This window comes from Corvus cornix, chromosome 8 (genome assembly GCF_000738735.6).
Source record: "Corvus cornix cornix isolate S_Up_H32 chromosome 8, ASM73873v5, whole genome shotgun sequence".
NCBI classification, from domain to species: Eukaryota; Metazoa; Chordata; class Aves; order Passeriformes; family Corvidae; genus Corvus; species Corvus cornix.
In genome coordinates this window covers 24,330,094-24,347,082 of record NC_046338.1, presented here as the reverse complement: position 1 = coordinate 24,347,082, position 16,989 = coordinate 24,330,094, and positions in this window count along the sequence as shown.

Here is a 16,989-nt window from a genome sequence, read left to right as displayed (position 1 = left end):
CTCTGGAGAAGGGCATGAACGCGCTGTCCCCAAACCTCCACCCACATTCCCCCTCAGCTTCCGGATGCACTGCAACTGAATCAGCTGCAGTAGAGACTCAACACAGAGAAAAAGATCAAGAAAGCAATTTTGCTTATAGACATCGTCATTCTTACAGCCTGACTGACTATTTTTTTCCCATAGCTGGTAATTCCTGTATTTTCTTATTTGCTACAGGAAAGCTTTCTCTCCGAGAGCAGAAATGACAGGTGCTGGTGTTAGGTTCATGCAGTGCTTCAGAGGCTTGCACAGCCCCGTGCAGCCTGGCACAGAGGAGAGCTCCTACCTGGGGGACATGGTGTCACTTTGCATCACCCACTGGCTCAGGACATCCAGCAGCACAGGGCAAGGAGCTTTGAAAATGTCTGTGCAGTCCTTATGCACTGTGACTTACGAGACCCTCTTTTTCCAACAACACAATTGATTCATACATTCCCCTTCATGCGCGTTTTTGGGTAGCAGAAAACAGGCACCAGAAGGATAAATGCAAGTGAGCAAACGATGAGGAGGATGTCACAAAAATGAAAGGCACTGGAAGAAAATACTTGCAAACAGCAAGCTGAGGCTGCCTGGAGGGGACTGGGGAGCAGATCTCCACCTCTCTGATGGGAGCAGCCTCACGCCAATGAGTCCCAATCCCCAACTCCATGCAGCAGGTGGGCTTGAGCATATTAAAATGCCAGTCTCCCCACTTTGCCCATGCTAATTTTCTCCTGTCTCTTAGTAACTGGTTGGTACAGGTTATGTTAATATGGGTTTAAATTCTCCAAAGAGCAGAAAATTAAAGGAAATTATGAATCAATTTACATTTCATCTGATTCATAAACCTACACACTCTACAAAATGAGTTGATTTGAAATAATTAAGGTTAAGAATGTCCTCATCACCTCTTCAATACTCCTACTAGATGCACTGCATCTTCTCTGTCTGCTCTTGCTCTCTTTAGCATTTCAAATTACACATCCTCCTTTGTTTTTTTCCAAGAGATTTCAAATTTACCAGGCAATTAAATAGTGATATGTAATAATAATAACAACAGCAAAACCAATAACAATGGCTCTAGGCTGTGTTTGCATCAGGAGGAGTAGAATGCCGAAGGGAGGGAGATGAATGGGGAATTCCTGCTTAGATGTAGTCCTGGCAGAGCAACCCCAGCACACGCAGTTTGTCAAGCTGTGGGAATCACGTTATTTATTAGCCCTTTCATGTGTGAAAGCAGGGCGTAGCAGCAGGACTCCTTCTCTGCAGGTAGGCTCTGCCTGCAGCTTCAAACCCTCCCCAGTCAGCAGCCTCTGACTTCAGCAAACATCTTCCCCAGAGAGGTGGTGGAGGCCCCATCCTAGAAACATTCAAGACCAGGCTGGACAGAGCTCTCAGCAACCTGCTGTAGTTGAAGATGTCTCTTCTCGTTGCAAGGGGTTTGGACTAGATGGCTTTTAAAGGTCCCTTCCAACCCAAGCCACCCTAGGATTCTATGATCTGCCTTTCCGTAGCAGACCTCCATGCTCTGCTGTAAGAATTCCTTCTGCAGAGCTGTGAGGACAGCCGCCCCAACCCTTCTGAGGATTTCTCATTAAGGTAATTTTTTTCCCAGCAGGTTTTACTGTCAGGATGATACATTTAAATCAGCTCCACCACAGCTGACTCACATGTGAATAGCCCCCAGTGAGAAGCAGAACCCACTCACCACGCAGCGATTTTAATGGGAAATAGAGAAGGGACTTTTCCATCACCTCAGACCTGCCAGGCCATCTGTATGGTGACCCAGCTGAGTCTGAGGCCCCACAGAACAAATGTGTGGCAATTTTCTTTACTTATTGGAGGTAAAAGAGGGGGAATGGCAGCTCTTGTGGGTGCATTTTTCAGCAATGGGATGACTTGGTCCAGTACATGCTTGCTTCCATTGCTGCTTTTTATTGGCAATTATAGATTTGTCAGTGATTACAGTAATTCTCCTCATTGGGAAATAAACATCAGCTACATGCAGCTCTGTGGTGGCAGCAGTATGTCACTTCAACATATAAGTCCTTTCTGTCCAGATTGTTCCAGCCATAAAGCAGTAGGAAAATGTCATGCACCTCCAATACTGCTTCCAAAGGTCTCCAGGGAGCAACAATGTGTCTTTCCCCACCTGACCTCAGAAAAGCATTATGGCAGGGATTTTCAGGCAGGAAATTCCACAGTTCCCTGCTTGGAGTCAGGATGCAGCAGGCAGAAGGGTTCCCAAGAAGCAGGGCCTGTTGCCACGAGGAGGCAGTGCCTGATGCCAGCTGAAGGGCTCTGCAGGCACTGATGTGTGACGTTAAATAGAAGTGAATCGTGTCTTTCCTTGGCTTGGCTTGCTGAGCCCTTCAGTGCTTTGCAAGGGGCAGGGTGCTTGATTTGATTGGAGTGATGCAGAAGCTCATCTTTCTCCTTTGTGCATTGATCCAGCCCTGTCCACTGCGAGCCAGAGCATTTGCTCCATGGTGGATGATCCTGTGGCTGGTGGCCAGCTCTCTGCCGTCTCCAGAAGGACATGGATTTGTGTCTTCCTCCTCAGAAACAGGCCCACGGGCATGCCGGTTTGCACACACATGGCAGGACAAGGCAGCCACATCCTGGCCTTCTTCAGGAGGAACAAGGCCGGGAGATGAAGGGGACTCCTCCCTCCTCTGCTTGGTGCTGTCAAGGCTGCATGAGAAACAGAGCCAGTTTGGATCCCTGCCCCCAGGTCAGGAGAGACCTGGAGAAACCAAAGGCAACTGAAATGGTCAGGGCCAGATCCAGTGCTGGTGATAGCCCTGTCCTGAGCCAGGGGCTGGACTAGGGACCAAACAGCCAACGTCGGTGATTCTGGGGTTCAACATGCAAAGCCTTCCCTGTAAGGGAAGGACTGTGATGTCTATGGGGAGACAAGCACGTTGCTTCTTGTCATGCTGCAGAAACAAGCTGAAGATACCGACTCCCTGTGAGCAGGAGTCTGAATTTCAGCCCTGCCAAACAGACTCAGCTACATTTGAATGGCGAGACAAATGTCCAGGGGCGACGTCAGAGCCTGGGAAATGCAGAGCAATTACAGCAACCCTGCTGACGAGGCAAGCCTGGGTCTGGGGAGAGTGGCTACGCTTTTCCAGCCTTCCAGTTCATATTGTGCCTTGGGAACTATTCCTGATATTCCTACTCTTCCTCCCTGTGGTGTGGACCGGCAGCCTGGATCCCACTTGTTGACACAGCTGTAAATCACTCGTGACAAGTTTAACAATGACTCAAGGGCAGCAAAGAATCAGCAAAGAATGGATTTTGCTCCTGCCAAAAATGAGTGCGTGGCCAGGTGCTTCCCCCCACGACCAGCTGGGCCCGCCTCCGTGGGGCTGGGAACACGTGCCCACTGCAGCCAGAAAGGTCACTCACCCCACTTAGAGATAAAATGCCAAATCACAGCTGACATTTAACTTACACTCCTCTTACTGAGTGCGCTGCAACAGGCACTGGAGCTGTGCCGACCGAGGCACAGGGAACCCCCGGCACTTCTGCAGGTGGGCTCTCCTCCATGGATGCTGGAGGCTGGGAGTGCTGCCATTCCCAGGAGCTAATGGCCACAGGCAGCACAGCTCCTGGTTGAACCTCCTCTGCAAGCTGCAGCCCCTTCACAGTGAGAGATCATCCCCCGGCGGGGGCTTCTAAGCAGGCATCCTGCAGAACAGCCTGTCTCGCACTTCATGCTGCCAGCAAAGCAAGGGGCTGAGGTTTCTCCTGGCAAAGGGGCTGGAAGTGGAGCCACAGCTCACTGTGCCAGTAAGTAATTCCCTTGGGGGACTGCAGGTCACTTCTCTCCTAAATAAAGCCACGGGGCACCATCACGAGACCAGCTGCACAGCCCAGTAGCCAGGATGGCACATGCCTTTCTGCTCCCTGCTCCAGTCCTCACTGGCACATCCAGAGAGCACAGTGAGCACAGTGAGAACCCCAGAGTGGGTCCTGGGGACCTACAACCAGGAAGGTCTCTGGCATCCCCCTCCAGCAGCACCAAAGCTGGCACTTGTCTACCAGGATGCCTGGATCTTATTGCCAGTGCCCTGAAGCCCCTGTCCCCACTGGCCCCAGGGCAAGGATTTTCAGGCACTGCATGAGGTTGTGGAGGGTTCCTGTCACCAACATGGTCTGCCTTGATTTGCATGTTCTGCTCTGCAGATCCCTGGGGCTTGGGTGCTCTGTGTGCTCCCAGCAGGACTGCGTCAGCTAGAGAGGCAGGCAGGGCTGGGAGAGTCTGACGGGCTGTTTGCACTGATAGCAGGAGATATGATGGGAGTGAATATCAAGCTGTCATCTCCGTCATCTTGTGGCCAAGGTAACGGTGGGAAGTGGGTTCGCCTTGTTGAATCCCTCTTCAGATGAAAAATAGCGAGCATCAAGCTGCTCTTGTTCACAGATTCCTCCTGTTCGGTTTCTAATATAATGATCCAATTTGCTCAACACAGCTGCAGTTTTTGGGCACCTTCCAGCTTCCGTGTCTGATACAGAAATCCTGCCTGCTGCACAGAAACAAGCTGTCCATCCGCGCACTGGATCCGTCCCCTTCCCCTTGCTGTGCTCCCCCAACACACCGCCCCCCGTGCCCCAGGAAGTGTCACACACAGGAATCTTCCCTGTACTTCTAAGGATTTATTTATTGCCCATGGCAAAGAGTTTGAAGAGTACAGACCAGAGAGGGGATGCCCAAACTGACATTGTGCAGTCACATCATCCTCTTTTTTACCCACAGCTCTTTCCCAAAGCACTGGGACCTCTCTCTTTTAACAGAGGTAGTTTGCTCCCTGAATTCTTTTGCTGCAGGATCAAGGTGTGTGGCAAGGAAGCAGAGCTGTCCAAATGGTGTGGCTCTGGGACCTGCTTGCCCGGGTGCAGAGGCAGCAGAGACCCCTATTTCTCATCTGGATGGGGGAAGCAAACACTCCCTGGCCTGCTCCACTTCTCTGAGTCACCCTAATCCTTCAGGAGAGGAGGCTAACAGGGAAGGGGATGCCCCCATCCTCCTTACAGGGCTCTGTGCAGATAGGTCAGAACTTATTCTTCTTAATTGTAGCTCATTCTTACCCTGAGCAGCAGGGTGGGTCAGCAGAGCCCCCTCCTCATGTCACACAGCCTGTGGGTAGGATTCCTTTTCCATCCCCTGGTTCTAGCCATAGTCTGACATGGCTTCCAGGGGGAAGCCAGCATGCCTGTGTATCCAACCATCTCCCCTCTGCTCCAACAACAACCCTCCTAAACACATCCTTGCCCTGGGCAATGGCTTGCCAAGCTTTCCAGGTGCTGCAGGAGCTGTGCAGCTGTGAAAGCCACGGGAGGGTTGCCAGACCCTCACCCTGCCCACGGGGCTCAGCACCCACAGCTGGGCACTTGCTGCATCAGCTCTGGGGGCTGCTCTGACAGACAGACCCCTCTGACTGTCCCTGTCCTGCTGAGCAGCCCAGGGACAGGATTTATCCTCCCTCAGCATCCTCCCACGGAAGGACAGCAACCTCTGCATCTTGTCCTGTCTGTGCCAGGCACCAGGAGCAGAGCTCAGGGAGCTCTGACCTGTGCAAAGGGGGCATGCAGGGGGCAAAGCAAACCCTGTATCTGTGCTGCCAGGGCCAGGCAGGCACAGGGCCCTGCCACTGCCCAGGGTGGTCAATGCCATCCAAGCATCATTCCTGCTGTGCTGGTGAGAGCAGAGCCGTGCAGGAGAGCGGGGCAGGAATCGGAGCAGGCACGGGCACAGCGCAGTGCTGGGCAGGCACTGTGCCCATGCAGCTCCAAGTCAGCTTCTTGAAAATGTTGTCCTACTTATTTAATCTTTGGGAAAGATGCCTGATGGGTTTCATAAAGAGTCTGAGTGCGGTTTATGCTCTTGGGTTGCAGGAAATTAAATGCCTTTCGGTTGTCTCCAAGGGTAGTAAAGAAAGAGTTCAGGAGCCTTATTAGACTTCATTTCCATTTCTCTCCATGTTGAAGGAATACTAAATAACTAGATCTTGGTGGATTTGATGTGTTTGTCATTTGCTTATCTGCAGGACAAGCCACATTATAGAGTATTACAAGTTCAAAAAGGAAAAATAATCTTACTCATTTTCTCATTTACTTTATTTTTCACTTTTTTTCCCCATACCTACCATCTTGCAATTGTAAACAGCTTGGGCAGCTGAACTACCGCTTCTCTCCAGTTTCACTGCCCTGAATCCAGTCCCTGAGACTCTCTGTAGAAATCCAGACATGAAATGGCTCCCACAAGTTCTTCTGCTATGCTCACATTTCTCAATTATAAGTCTCCAGGAAAAGGTGCATCATATTTAATCTTCATTCTGGGCTCAGAAGAGTTTTCCTCCCATGCGTTTTGGATCTTTTTCTCCGAACAGAGCAGCCTGAGGAGGGCCAAGCACAGAGCAAGTGCAGGATGAGGCCTCCCAGTAACCAAACCTGCCTTTAAATTGGCCCTTAACTCCTCCACGGAGCTGTTGCACCCAGGAAGGCTGCGAGCCCTCTGGACTCCAGGGATCAGACACAAAGGGCATAACCGACCTCCAGTGAGGAAAGGCAGCTTTCCCTTGGGTTACTACCTGACTCTATACCCCTGCTTGTACCATGACTTCTCAGGTACAAGCTACTACCTACTGAGCAGGTAGTAGGGGTTAGTGAGAGGTGGATGGAATTCAGGCCAGGGAACAATGCTCCTGGGAAGCAGGAGGGGCTGTTTCTCATTTTCCTAAAAACAGCACCAAAAGCCACTTGCTGGCTTGCTGCGAGAAATGGAATTGATGCTATTTTGACGTTTTTGTTTCCATGGGACATTTCTCTTTTATATTCTGTGTATTAAAATATATTTTAAATGATTGTTATGTCACAGGGAAATGGCATGGCTATTTTAGTAATGATCTGATTTATAGATTCATAAGCTTTAGGGCCAGAAGGGACTATTATGATCTGCAGAGCCGTGGCCAGAGTCACTTGCCTGATGATTCCCTGCTTCAAGCCCAGCGTTTCTGGCCAAGTGACAATCCATCTTCACAGAGAGAAACACTGTCAGGACCAGAAAGCACCAAATGCTGGAGAATTCACATCACCTGCAGACCCCTGTACCTGTGTGGCATGCTTGGGTGCTTGGCAGGTCTCCCCAGCTGTCCCCAAAGCTCCACTCTGGCCAGCTCCCAGCTCACTCTTCTTTAACACAGAGCTCTGTTCATACCAGGGAAAAAAATCCTGCTTCAACTGTTTCCTTGCAAATGTCTGGAGCAATTTCAGAGGCAGGCTGGGCCGAGGCTTGGCTGTGGCGCTGGCTCAGTTGGCTGCTGCCATCGGGGCAGGAGCACACACAGGCACCCCGCTCCTCTCCCTGTCCATCACCTGCCTTGTCCCTGCAGGCCAGAGTCTGTCACATCCAGGGCAGCACAGCCAGGCATCACAGACTCTGACAGAGCCCCTGAGTATTTCATTTCTTTTCCTTTCCTCTGAGCAGAAATGCCTAGAGGTGGGACCCGGGGTCTTTGCAGCAGCTGCTGCTGCAGCCCCCGGGATGTGAGGACCAGTGAATTGCTCTGATGTGAGGTGTCCGTCTGTTACCTCCAATCCTCTGTGGAGTTTTACAAGTGAAGTGGGCAAAGTCTGACTCATTCTCCACATCCTGGGGCTGCAAGGGAGCCTCCAGCCCCAGCCCCAGGTCCCTTGGACTCGCTGTGAAGCAGCTGTGGGGCGTTGTGGCACCACGAGCTGTTTCACCTGCACGCACAGCAGGGGACTAGGAATTAAGTGGACTCCAATTTTATCGTCAGGGTTCATTAGGTTAATTAATACTGTGGACGCACTCTGTTAATCAGCTTTGCAATGGGAGAGTGGTTTCAGCAGGAGATGAGGAGCTGCTCAGAAGCTGCTCTGCTAATGGTGCTAAATCCAATTTCATGCAATGGCACAGCGCAGGGAGATGATTAATGAGTTTCATGTCTCCCCATCTGTGGGGACTGTCCCCAGCTCCGCTGAAGTCAGAGGGACTGGGTCATTGCTGGCTATCAGTGTGGCAGAGCCTGGCAAAGCCCCCTTTGCTCCTTGAAACAATCTCAGGACCTGGGCATGGGAGAGGAAAAGTTTTTCAGTGCTGATGTCAGCATCCCAATGCCAGGCAGGGCCAGCCCAGCTGCTCAGGTGAGCCCACCCAGGCACCTGGCCAGGGGTGCCAGGCCCCCATTCCCACGGTGGTTCCAGCCAGCAGGGAGAGGCTGATTCTGACAGCAGAGAGCAGTCCAGAGCTGCACTGAGGCAGGGCAAGGGTTTCAGGGACTGATAACAAATTTGCCATACAAATTTATTGCTGGATTCAATGATCTAATGCGATTTGGAAAGGATTTGCATTTTCATATGTCTGAGAGGAAGATTAGAGACACCACCTTCAAAAAAGCTCTCATGGGCTATTCCTTCCTCTCTCCCCAGAACACAAAAAGTGACTTTGAAATATGAAACAGCATTGACTGCAAATAAGTTGAAATAAAAGTACTTGTTATGTGACCCGAAGGATTTCTTGGAGGGGAAAGCTATCACCTGAACAAGTAGGAGGATGTGAGTAGTGCTGGCGTGAAGTCTGGGCTGCCCGCAGAGCAGTGACACAGCTGTCCCTGTGACAAGGGATGGCCCCAGGCTGCTGAGCTCAAGCAGGAGGCAGGAGAGTGATGGGAAACAAGTATATTTTGCACACAGCATGAGAAGGAGGAGAGAAGAGGTAGGCATCAGTGCATGCTACAGCTAGGCAGGTTGATTGAAGGGCCATAAAGGCGCTGGTGAAGGGCTGGCGCTGGGGATAGCAACCCTCAAAACTTCACCCCAGCAAATAAGGGGCATGTTACTGGGATTCAGTGGTTTTAGAGTGGGCGATAGGGAGAAAATTCATCCCCATCCTCTGACTTTTGCGGGGACTCTGTGCACATCAGATAATTCTGATTTTGCTCTTTGATGAGATTATGTCTTTGGCTGGTAAAGGTAACAGCACAGATACAGTGAAATGCTTTGGCTTTGCTGGCATTTCTGTTGGGACAGCCCAGCAGCCTGATTCTAAAAGTTATCAGGAAAAGACACATTATGTGAATTAAAATCTGGCTGACAGGCTCACCTTTAGAAGGCAGCTGAGCCAGAAGCCCTCAGCTGACAGTGTTGGTGGGGCCTGGGGGGTCAGAGCTTGGCATTTCTGGCAGTAACATCACTGCTGGCAGCATTTGTTCCTTGACCAGGACAGGCTGAGTGGACAGGGCTGAGCTTTGCAGCCTGTTCCAAACACAGGGGCCAGAGCACAGAGGCTTTTTGAGTGCTCCCCTTCCCCAGGCTCAGCCAACATTGCTCTCATCTTCTCCATGTACAGCCTGTGCTCCTGGGCTGGCCAGCATGGTGGCATCAGTGGGGTCCCTCCAGGACGTTCCTGTCCTCATGCCAGCGAGTCCAAGCAGCTGCAAAGAGCCTTTTTACCCCCATCATCACAGAAGCTCGGGCAATGCTGCTATTTTAGAGGCACAAACACATCCGTGTGCGCTTTTCTTACGGACGGTAATTTCAGCATCTGTTCGGGCTGCACAAGCACCTTGTAGCACTGGAATCTTGTGCTCCAGTATTTGTTAGAGTGCAGGATTATTTTCCATTGATTTCAGGCTAATCACACAAAGAAAAGCAACATCTGCTGAGTGAATGGGCTCCCAAGGAGAATTAACCGCTCTCACACACAAAAGAATGGGAAAGAGTTGAACCAGCAAGATTCTCTTTAGCAAGAAGAACATTTATTTTTAGCGCCTCGTGTGGCCCAATCCCTCCCTCCCTCCTTTCTGCCAGCACCAGTTGGAGGCAGAAAAATACCGCTGGAATTGGCTTTTCTCCTTCCTCCCCATCATCCCCATCCTCACATCTTGACCCCCTCACTGACTGAGCCACTCAGGAAAAAATGCAATTTCTAGCAGGCCATCCATCTGTGGTGCACATAAACTTACCTGCCAGTAAAATGAGTGCAACAGGGACAATTTGAATCCATGCCAGGGTTCCCCATAACACACAAGTCAGCTGCACAGAGGTGGAGTGGGGAGCCCGGGTAATAAGATGGAAGCAGTAGAGAAAAGTATCCTAACAAGAGTGTGGTAATTAGGACTGGGCTGTTTGTTTCCCTTCCCATGAAGAGGCAAGCCATAAATCAGGGAGGCATCTGCCGTGCAGGATCCAAGGGCTCTCAAAGCAGTAGGAAAAAGCCATCCATCACTGTTAGCAGGAGGAGGATTCGAGTTTAAATTACAGATACTCCAACTACACATTTGCAATTGTTTGGAAACAAAGTTTTCTTTAATTTCTCCCCTGACTCTGAGAGGGGGCTGAGCCAACTACAGCAGGGTTCAGCTGATGCCTAATCAGGCCCCAAAAGGAGCAGAAAGGGAAAATTAAGTGGGGACCCCAGGGCTGTGGGGTGTAGCTGCTGCCCTCCCCCTGAGCACCTGCACCCACTCTCTCACCCTCCTTGCCTTCTTCCCTTCGCGGGCATTTTTCCACAGTATGTTTCCAAAATAACCTGGTCCTTGAAACCGAGATAAGGCAAGAGAGGGACAACCTCAAGAGCTTTCTTCCTGCTGAACACTCCCACTGGCATGTGTCCCATCCCATTGACCTCTCCGTGCTTCCGCCAGCAGCGCAGCCGCCCGCAGGGAAGCAGTTCCTGCGTGCCCAAGGAATGCAGGCTCGTTCCCCCACACCGGGCTCAGTGAAACCCCAGGCACCTGCTCACAGCCCAGGGCAAATCTTTGGCCCCCTATTTTTGGACAGATGACATTCCCTGGGTGCTATCTTCAGCTAAGGCTGTGAAAATCGTTCCCATCGGATTCCAGCTCCCAGCTCCTCTTGCAAGGCTTGGTCATCCCCTTGTGCCCACCCCGCAGCTTGCTGCCACATCCCTGTTTCCCACTCTTACCCCATCGGCATGCCCAGCACATTTCTACATCTCTTCCCATACCTCCTTCCACCCATGTGTCCACCTGTCCTGGCAGCAGCAAGCACCTGAGCCCCCAGGCACCCACCTGAGCTGCTCATCCCTCCTTTCCCCAGTGTCCAGACACAATGGAATTATGTAAATTCCATACTGATGGAAGCCAGGACTATTAACTGTGCTGCTTTAATTCTCCCCTGGTATTTACAGTCATTGGGATTTGGGAGCTGATATATATTATTGTTTCATCTGAATATATCTCCAGGCAAGAAAGTTGAGCTGCAAGCACAGAAATGTTCATTGCCCAGATATGAGAGGTCCCTTAGGAGAATATATCAGAGCTACAGCGTCAGCATGTAAAATATGTGGGAGTGAGAGTGAAATACTGCCTTTGCTGGCCAGCACCTATGAACAGGCTGTGGGGAGGGCTGTGGGAGAAAGGCAGAGCTGGGGGAGGTTTCCCAGGTGGGGGCAGGGATTGGCACATGTCCCCAAGGGAGCATGTGAGCACCAAGGTAGGGGTTTGCTGTGAACTTTGCCCCAGCAGGGCTGGGCACGGGGAGTGCTCCTGGCAATGCTGCACCCATCGGCAGGCACCTGCCTGCACCGCACAGGCAGCGCTGTGTTTTCTGCCCCTGTGGGATTTTCAGGTCCCCTTGCCCTGGGAAAGGTGTGCAACCACTCCCACCGAGCCAAAGATATCCTCCCCCAGCCTGGTGGGCTCAACAGGGGTGTCCCAGCCCTTGCCTCATCACCCTCGTAAGTCACCACATGTCAGTCCCCAGACAAATGCAGGCTTGTGGCAGAATTAATCATTCTGGCAGTTTACAAGGCAATTAAAGGAAGGGGCCATGTGTCTGATTATCCAGCAAATAAGCCTTGGAGAATTACAAACGTATCAGAGGTAGTGGCAATTAACTGCAGTGATCCACGGGAAAGAGCACCCAGAGAGAGCACGCCTCCTCCTCCGGCTGCTGTCCTGCACTCGGGAACTGAGCAATAACACATGTGAAGATCATAAACTGCATTTCCACATGAAGAATGCCAAGTATTGTATTTATTTATCAGCCAAAAGTGGCGGATTGCTACCAGAAACCTGAACAGCTAGACACTGCAATTATAATATTATTTGAGTATGGCTACATGCTTGCCACACAAATGAAGAAGATGTTCTTCTTGCTCCTTGGTTTAGAAGCTGAGAAAAACCATATTCCTTCTTGTCTCTGCTGCAACACAAAAGCCATGGCCAACATTGCATTCTCTGGACTGGGATCCTAGAGACAAGGCTAGCCTGGAGTCCCTGGTGCCTTGAGCAGAGATGGGAGGTCTTGCTGTACAAATTCCCGCACAGAGGGACAAAAACAACCTCAAGACCTTTCTTTCTGCAGTGATTCCACCTTCAGAACTGAGAATGAATTTCAGATGATGTCGCGCCCCTGGAGTGGCTACATGAGGCTCCCTGCCAGCCTATGGGACCAGCCTCTCACTACAATGAGCATCTGTTAATACAGTTATTGATTAGTTCACTGACAATTACTACAGCTGATCAAGCTGAGAACGGCCAAGAGTGATGTTTATGCAGAGTGTGTTTCTCGTAACACCATTTAGGGGTGTTTAATGGGCCAGTGAGATAAGAGGAAGAGAAATATTGTATATTATATGGACAGCTCCCGTACGGCTGTGAGATGTTCAGGGGATGTGGACGTTGCTCCAGCCTGCTGCTGGAGTACTCCTGCTCCATATGTGGAGCTCTTTGAGAGATTCCCAGGGATGGACTCCCGCTGCCACCAGCTCTCTGCCATGGCAATGGGCCTCTGGGTGCCCCAAACCTTCCAGGCTCTCATGGCTGCCTTGCAGGCTGTGGTGGGGCTGGCTGAGGCTGGCAGGGAGCAATGTTAATTTTAGCTGGCACCTGCTCTGCTCCAGGGAGTGTATTTATTTCAGAAGCACCATGTGTTTGTTTTTCTGAAACAAAAATGTTTCAAGATTTGGGGTTTGTGGAGAACTTCCAAAACCTTGGGATAATTTCAAATTGAAAGGAAACCACGGTGCAAAGATTCAAAATGTCTATGAAGACAAAATCTGAGTTTTCAGGTGGTTTAATTAGCAGTCTGCCTGCACCCTACTAGATATCAAAGATGCGTCTGTGTTCTTAAAAACAGCTCTGAAGCTGTTTCCAGGCCCACCTCTAAAATAAATAAATGCATACATAAGTGTGCGCCTGATGAGAATGAGCTCTGCCAGCTCATCAGAATAAAATGTCAGCAAATGCCAGCAAGTTCCTGACCTTAATTCCAACAGACTTGGCCTTCCTTCCCTTTCTGAAGTTATTTGCTTCCTTCCCAGACCTTGCTATTTAGATGTTCATCACCAGGTTTTATTGGGCAGAAAAAGCATCTGCTGGCAGTGCTGACCTGCATGCCTTGCTTGGTGCTTCTGCCACCTGGGGCTGTGCAGGTGACCAGAGGGACAAGGTGGCTCCCAGCCTGAGCCCACCATGGGCACCACAGGCAGCAAGCTTGGGGATGCCCTGATGCCACACAGGTGGCTCCAGTGTGCTCTCCAACTGCAGGGCCATGACCCTAAAAGAATTTGCTGGTATAGGATTTTGTGGAAGGACATCAAAGCAATGGGGAGCACCGACCTGTGAGCTGGATCCTACCTTTCCTGTGTGGATGCCCGCCTAAGGGCCAATTTGCTTTACAAATTATTGTGCAGAGCTGCAAAGGCGGCCATCTGCTCACTTCTTCTCACGGCCATGCCCTGTGATGTTTCCCATTCCCACCTGCATCCAGCACAGTAAAAAATACTTGCATTTCTGCCCAAAAGCCCTTTTATTGTTGCTCGGGGAGGTGGAGCCTCCTGAGCACAAGCAGTGCATGGGGTATTTTCCCCAAACCCACTGTGCTGTGCTGCATAAGCAGCATGAGCAATGGCAGTACATTATATCCCTTGTTTTGAGAGCACAGGCAGCAAGAGAAGGGGGGTACCAGCCTCCTGGGACTGGGGTGCGTGCTCACCATTGCCACCTTTGAGAGCAGCTGTCTCTCCTCCCACAATGCTGTGGCACCGGAGTTGTGGGGAAAGTTTTGGGGAAGGTTGCAGCTTCGCCATGCTGGCACCAACAGTGTTTGAGGTCCAAAGTACTCTGCAAACATTACATTTTCAGTTAGATAAAGGACTGAAGGTGGTTCCTGCTACAGACTGTGGATGTCTCAGTAACATATAGGACTTTCTGGTGGGAAAAGTGGCATTTTCACTGTGGTTTTTGTCAGAGTGAGACTAGGTGGTGCAGGCTGACACTCACAGGCCAGGTTGCATTTATAACGTATTTGCACAATACGATCTCTTTTGTAGCTCTGAAACCTGCCAAGACTTTGGGAGGCTTTTTGGGCAAACTTAAACCACCCTGATACTCTTTTGAGTCCTTTGCTGTTGGGGTATGCGGCTCACCGCAGACCAATGCACAGGCATGTTCCCAAGTGGGATGACAGTGATCTCTCCCCGCTGCACCCCATGACACCCCAGCTGCTGCTGCTGCTGCTGCTGCTGCTGCTGCTGCTGCTGCTGCTGGTGGGGGGCTCCACAGCTGGGGATGGCCCCCCCAGCGGGCACAATGACCAATCAATGACATGATTTTCACCTTCCTATCGCATAAGCACCGCTACAACATCCTCTCGACTTCATAGGATGCCAAAGGCAGTCTGTGAACGGCAGGTAGGGCTGGTTTCCCTGAGGCTCTGGTGCAGAGCAAGGGCAGAACAACCTACACACACACACACAAACCCCGAAAGCTGCGGAGAGGCTGAGGAAGGTGATCGCGGACCCTCCGTCCAGTTTGGCTTTTCCGTGCCGCATTTCTCGGCCTTCCCAGGAGATGGCAGGCCAGCCTTACAAATCCACATTCCGCAGATCCCGGGAGAGGCGGGACCGGGACCGGGACCGAGCCGCCGTGCCCGCCCGCTGCCCGCGGGGCTGCTCGGAGGGGACACGGGCGAGTCCTTCGGAATGCCCCAGCGGTGGCTCAGGGTCGCAGAGCCGTGTCCCCTGCCATCCGAAGCTCGGCCCTGGTGGGGTCCCCTCGGGCTTGGGGGACACCTCAGCACCCGAGGGCGAGCCCCGGTCCCGCCACCGGGTGGGGACGGACAGGGCTGCGACAACGAGCAAACCGGTTACACAACTTCGACGGGTTATTCCAGGGCTCCTAATTATTGATTTTGAATGGGAGGAGACAGGTTCTGCACTTGTAGGACAAACACGAGTGTGAGAGTTAATTTCCCTCCCTGTCCTTCCCGGATCTCCTGTACCTTGTGGTGCTGGTGAGCTTGGCTCGACACCCTGGGATCGGCAGCCCGGAAAGGCTCTCCCAGGAAGAGGCGGTGGTTTGGCAAGGAGCTGCAAGGGCAGGGAGCTGCAAGGGCAGGGAGGCGTAAGGTCATTGATCCCAGGGAAGAAAAGAAGAAAAAAAAAAAAAAAAAAAAAAAAAAAAAGACACCGCTGATTTTTGTAACACAACAGGAAGGTGGAATCATGTGAAGTGCCACAGGTATCCTAAGCTGCCTGTGTGAATGGCTGGAGCATGCCTGATGCAGTGAGTACCCCTCAGTCACACTCGGGGCGTCAGGCAGGTGGGTTTGGGACAAACCAGTTGCAGCAGAGCTGTACTGTCCCCCACACTGCTGTTTCCCGTGCCCGTGGTGCAAAAGACCCATGAGTAACTGCAGAGGGAGGCTTGTCCCTTAGTTCAACCCCAATATTTTACAAGCTGGCTCCAGGCTGGGTCCAGGCACTGCAGCAGACAGTGAGAACAGCCACTGCACCGAGGAAGAAGCCAGATGAACAGGCTATGGACTGCCCAGGACATCTGTTAGGAACCCCAGTGCTGCCAGGCAAACCCACCGGGACTGCCTGGAAGGAGCTGGTTTGTTCCCCAGGGTCTGAAGGCTTTCCATCAAACACCCGTGCCTGCACCTGGGGGAGCACCTCCCCGAGGGTACCATTCACTGGAGAGATGCTTGCAAGCCCTCCCACATGGGATTCAGTTCCTCCCCAAATCCACGGGGCTTTGCTGGCTGTGGAAATTCTGCAGTCTGCAAGAATGTGTGTCTTCAATCAAATTCAGCACAGGAACAGGGCTCCAGAGAGGCTGTGGGATCTCTGTCCCTGGGGATACTTGCAAAATGCCTAGACACAGCCCTGAGCTGCTGCTCTTGTCTCAAAGCTGAAACTTACCCTGCTTGGAGCAGGTGTTGGTTGACAGACTCTCAGGGGACTTCTCCAGTGCCTGTATCATTCCCACCACCTGGGACTTCCATGCTGTCAGCCAAACTTTGCTAGACATAAACAGAAACCTTCAGCAAGAACCATGGAGCAGATCCAGGCTCAAGACTGTCCCACCGCCAGCTTCGGCCTGTCCCAGGCTGAAGTGGGTTCGAGCAGGTGTTCAGTTCTCTGCACCATTCTCCCCAGGGATCTCTGCAGGTGCAGTCACAACTGCAACACACAGCACTGATCCTCTGCACTCTCCCAAAACCAGGAGTGAAAGTTTTCAAGAGCCATGGGCTTGCTGGTGTCTTGCCTTCAGTGGGAAATCATCCCACTCGCGATTCACTTGTCCCGGTGCTGACAGCTCTGTGAAATCCCACCCTGGGCCTGGCACGGGGAAACTGGCAGCACAACAGCTGTTCCCACACACCTCTCATGGGCACAACGGAGCACAGGGATTTCTCAGCTTGTCATGTAATTGTCTGTGCCCAGACTGTTAGCTGTGCCTCTGGGGATGGTGGGAAGCCCACTCTGTTTTGAGTGGAACAGTACATTTTTCAGATGTGGCTGAAGTGCTGTGGCTGGCACTGAACTGTGTAACAAACTCAAAGGAAGTTTCACCACATTGATTCAGGCTGAAAAATCAATGGCCCTGGATCTGTTCTGCCCAGGGAAGGATCAACAGTCAGTGCTGCTCTTTGCACTGCAGTCATCTGGAACCCTGAGGGAAGAGG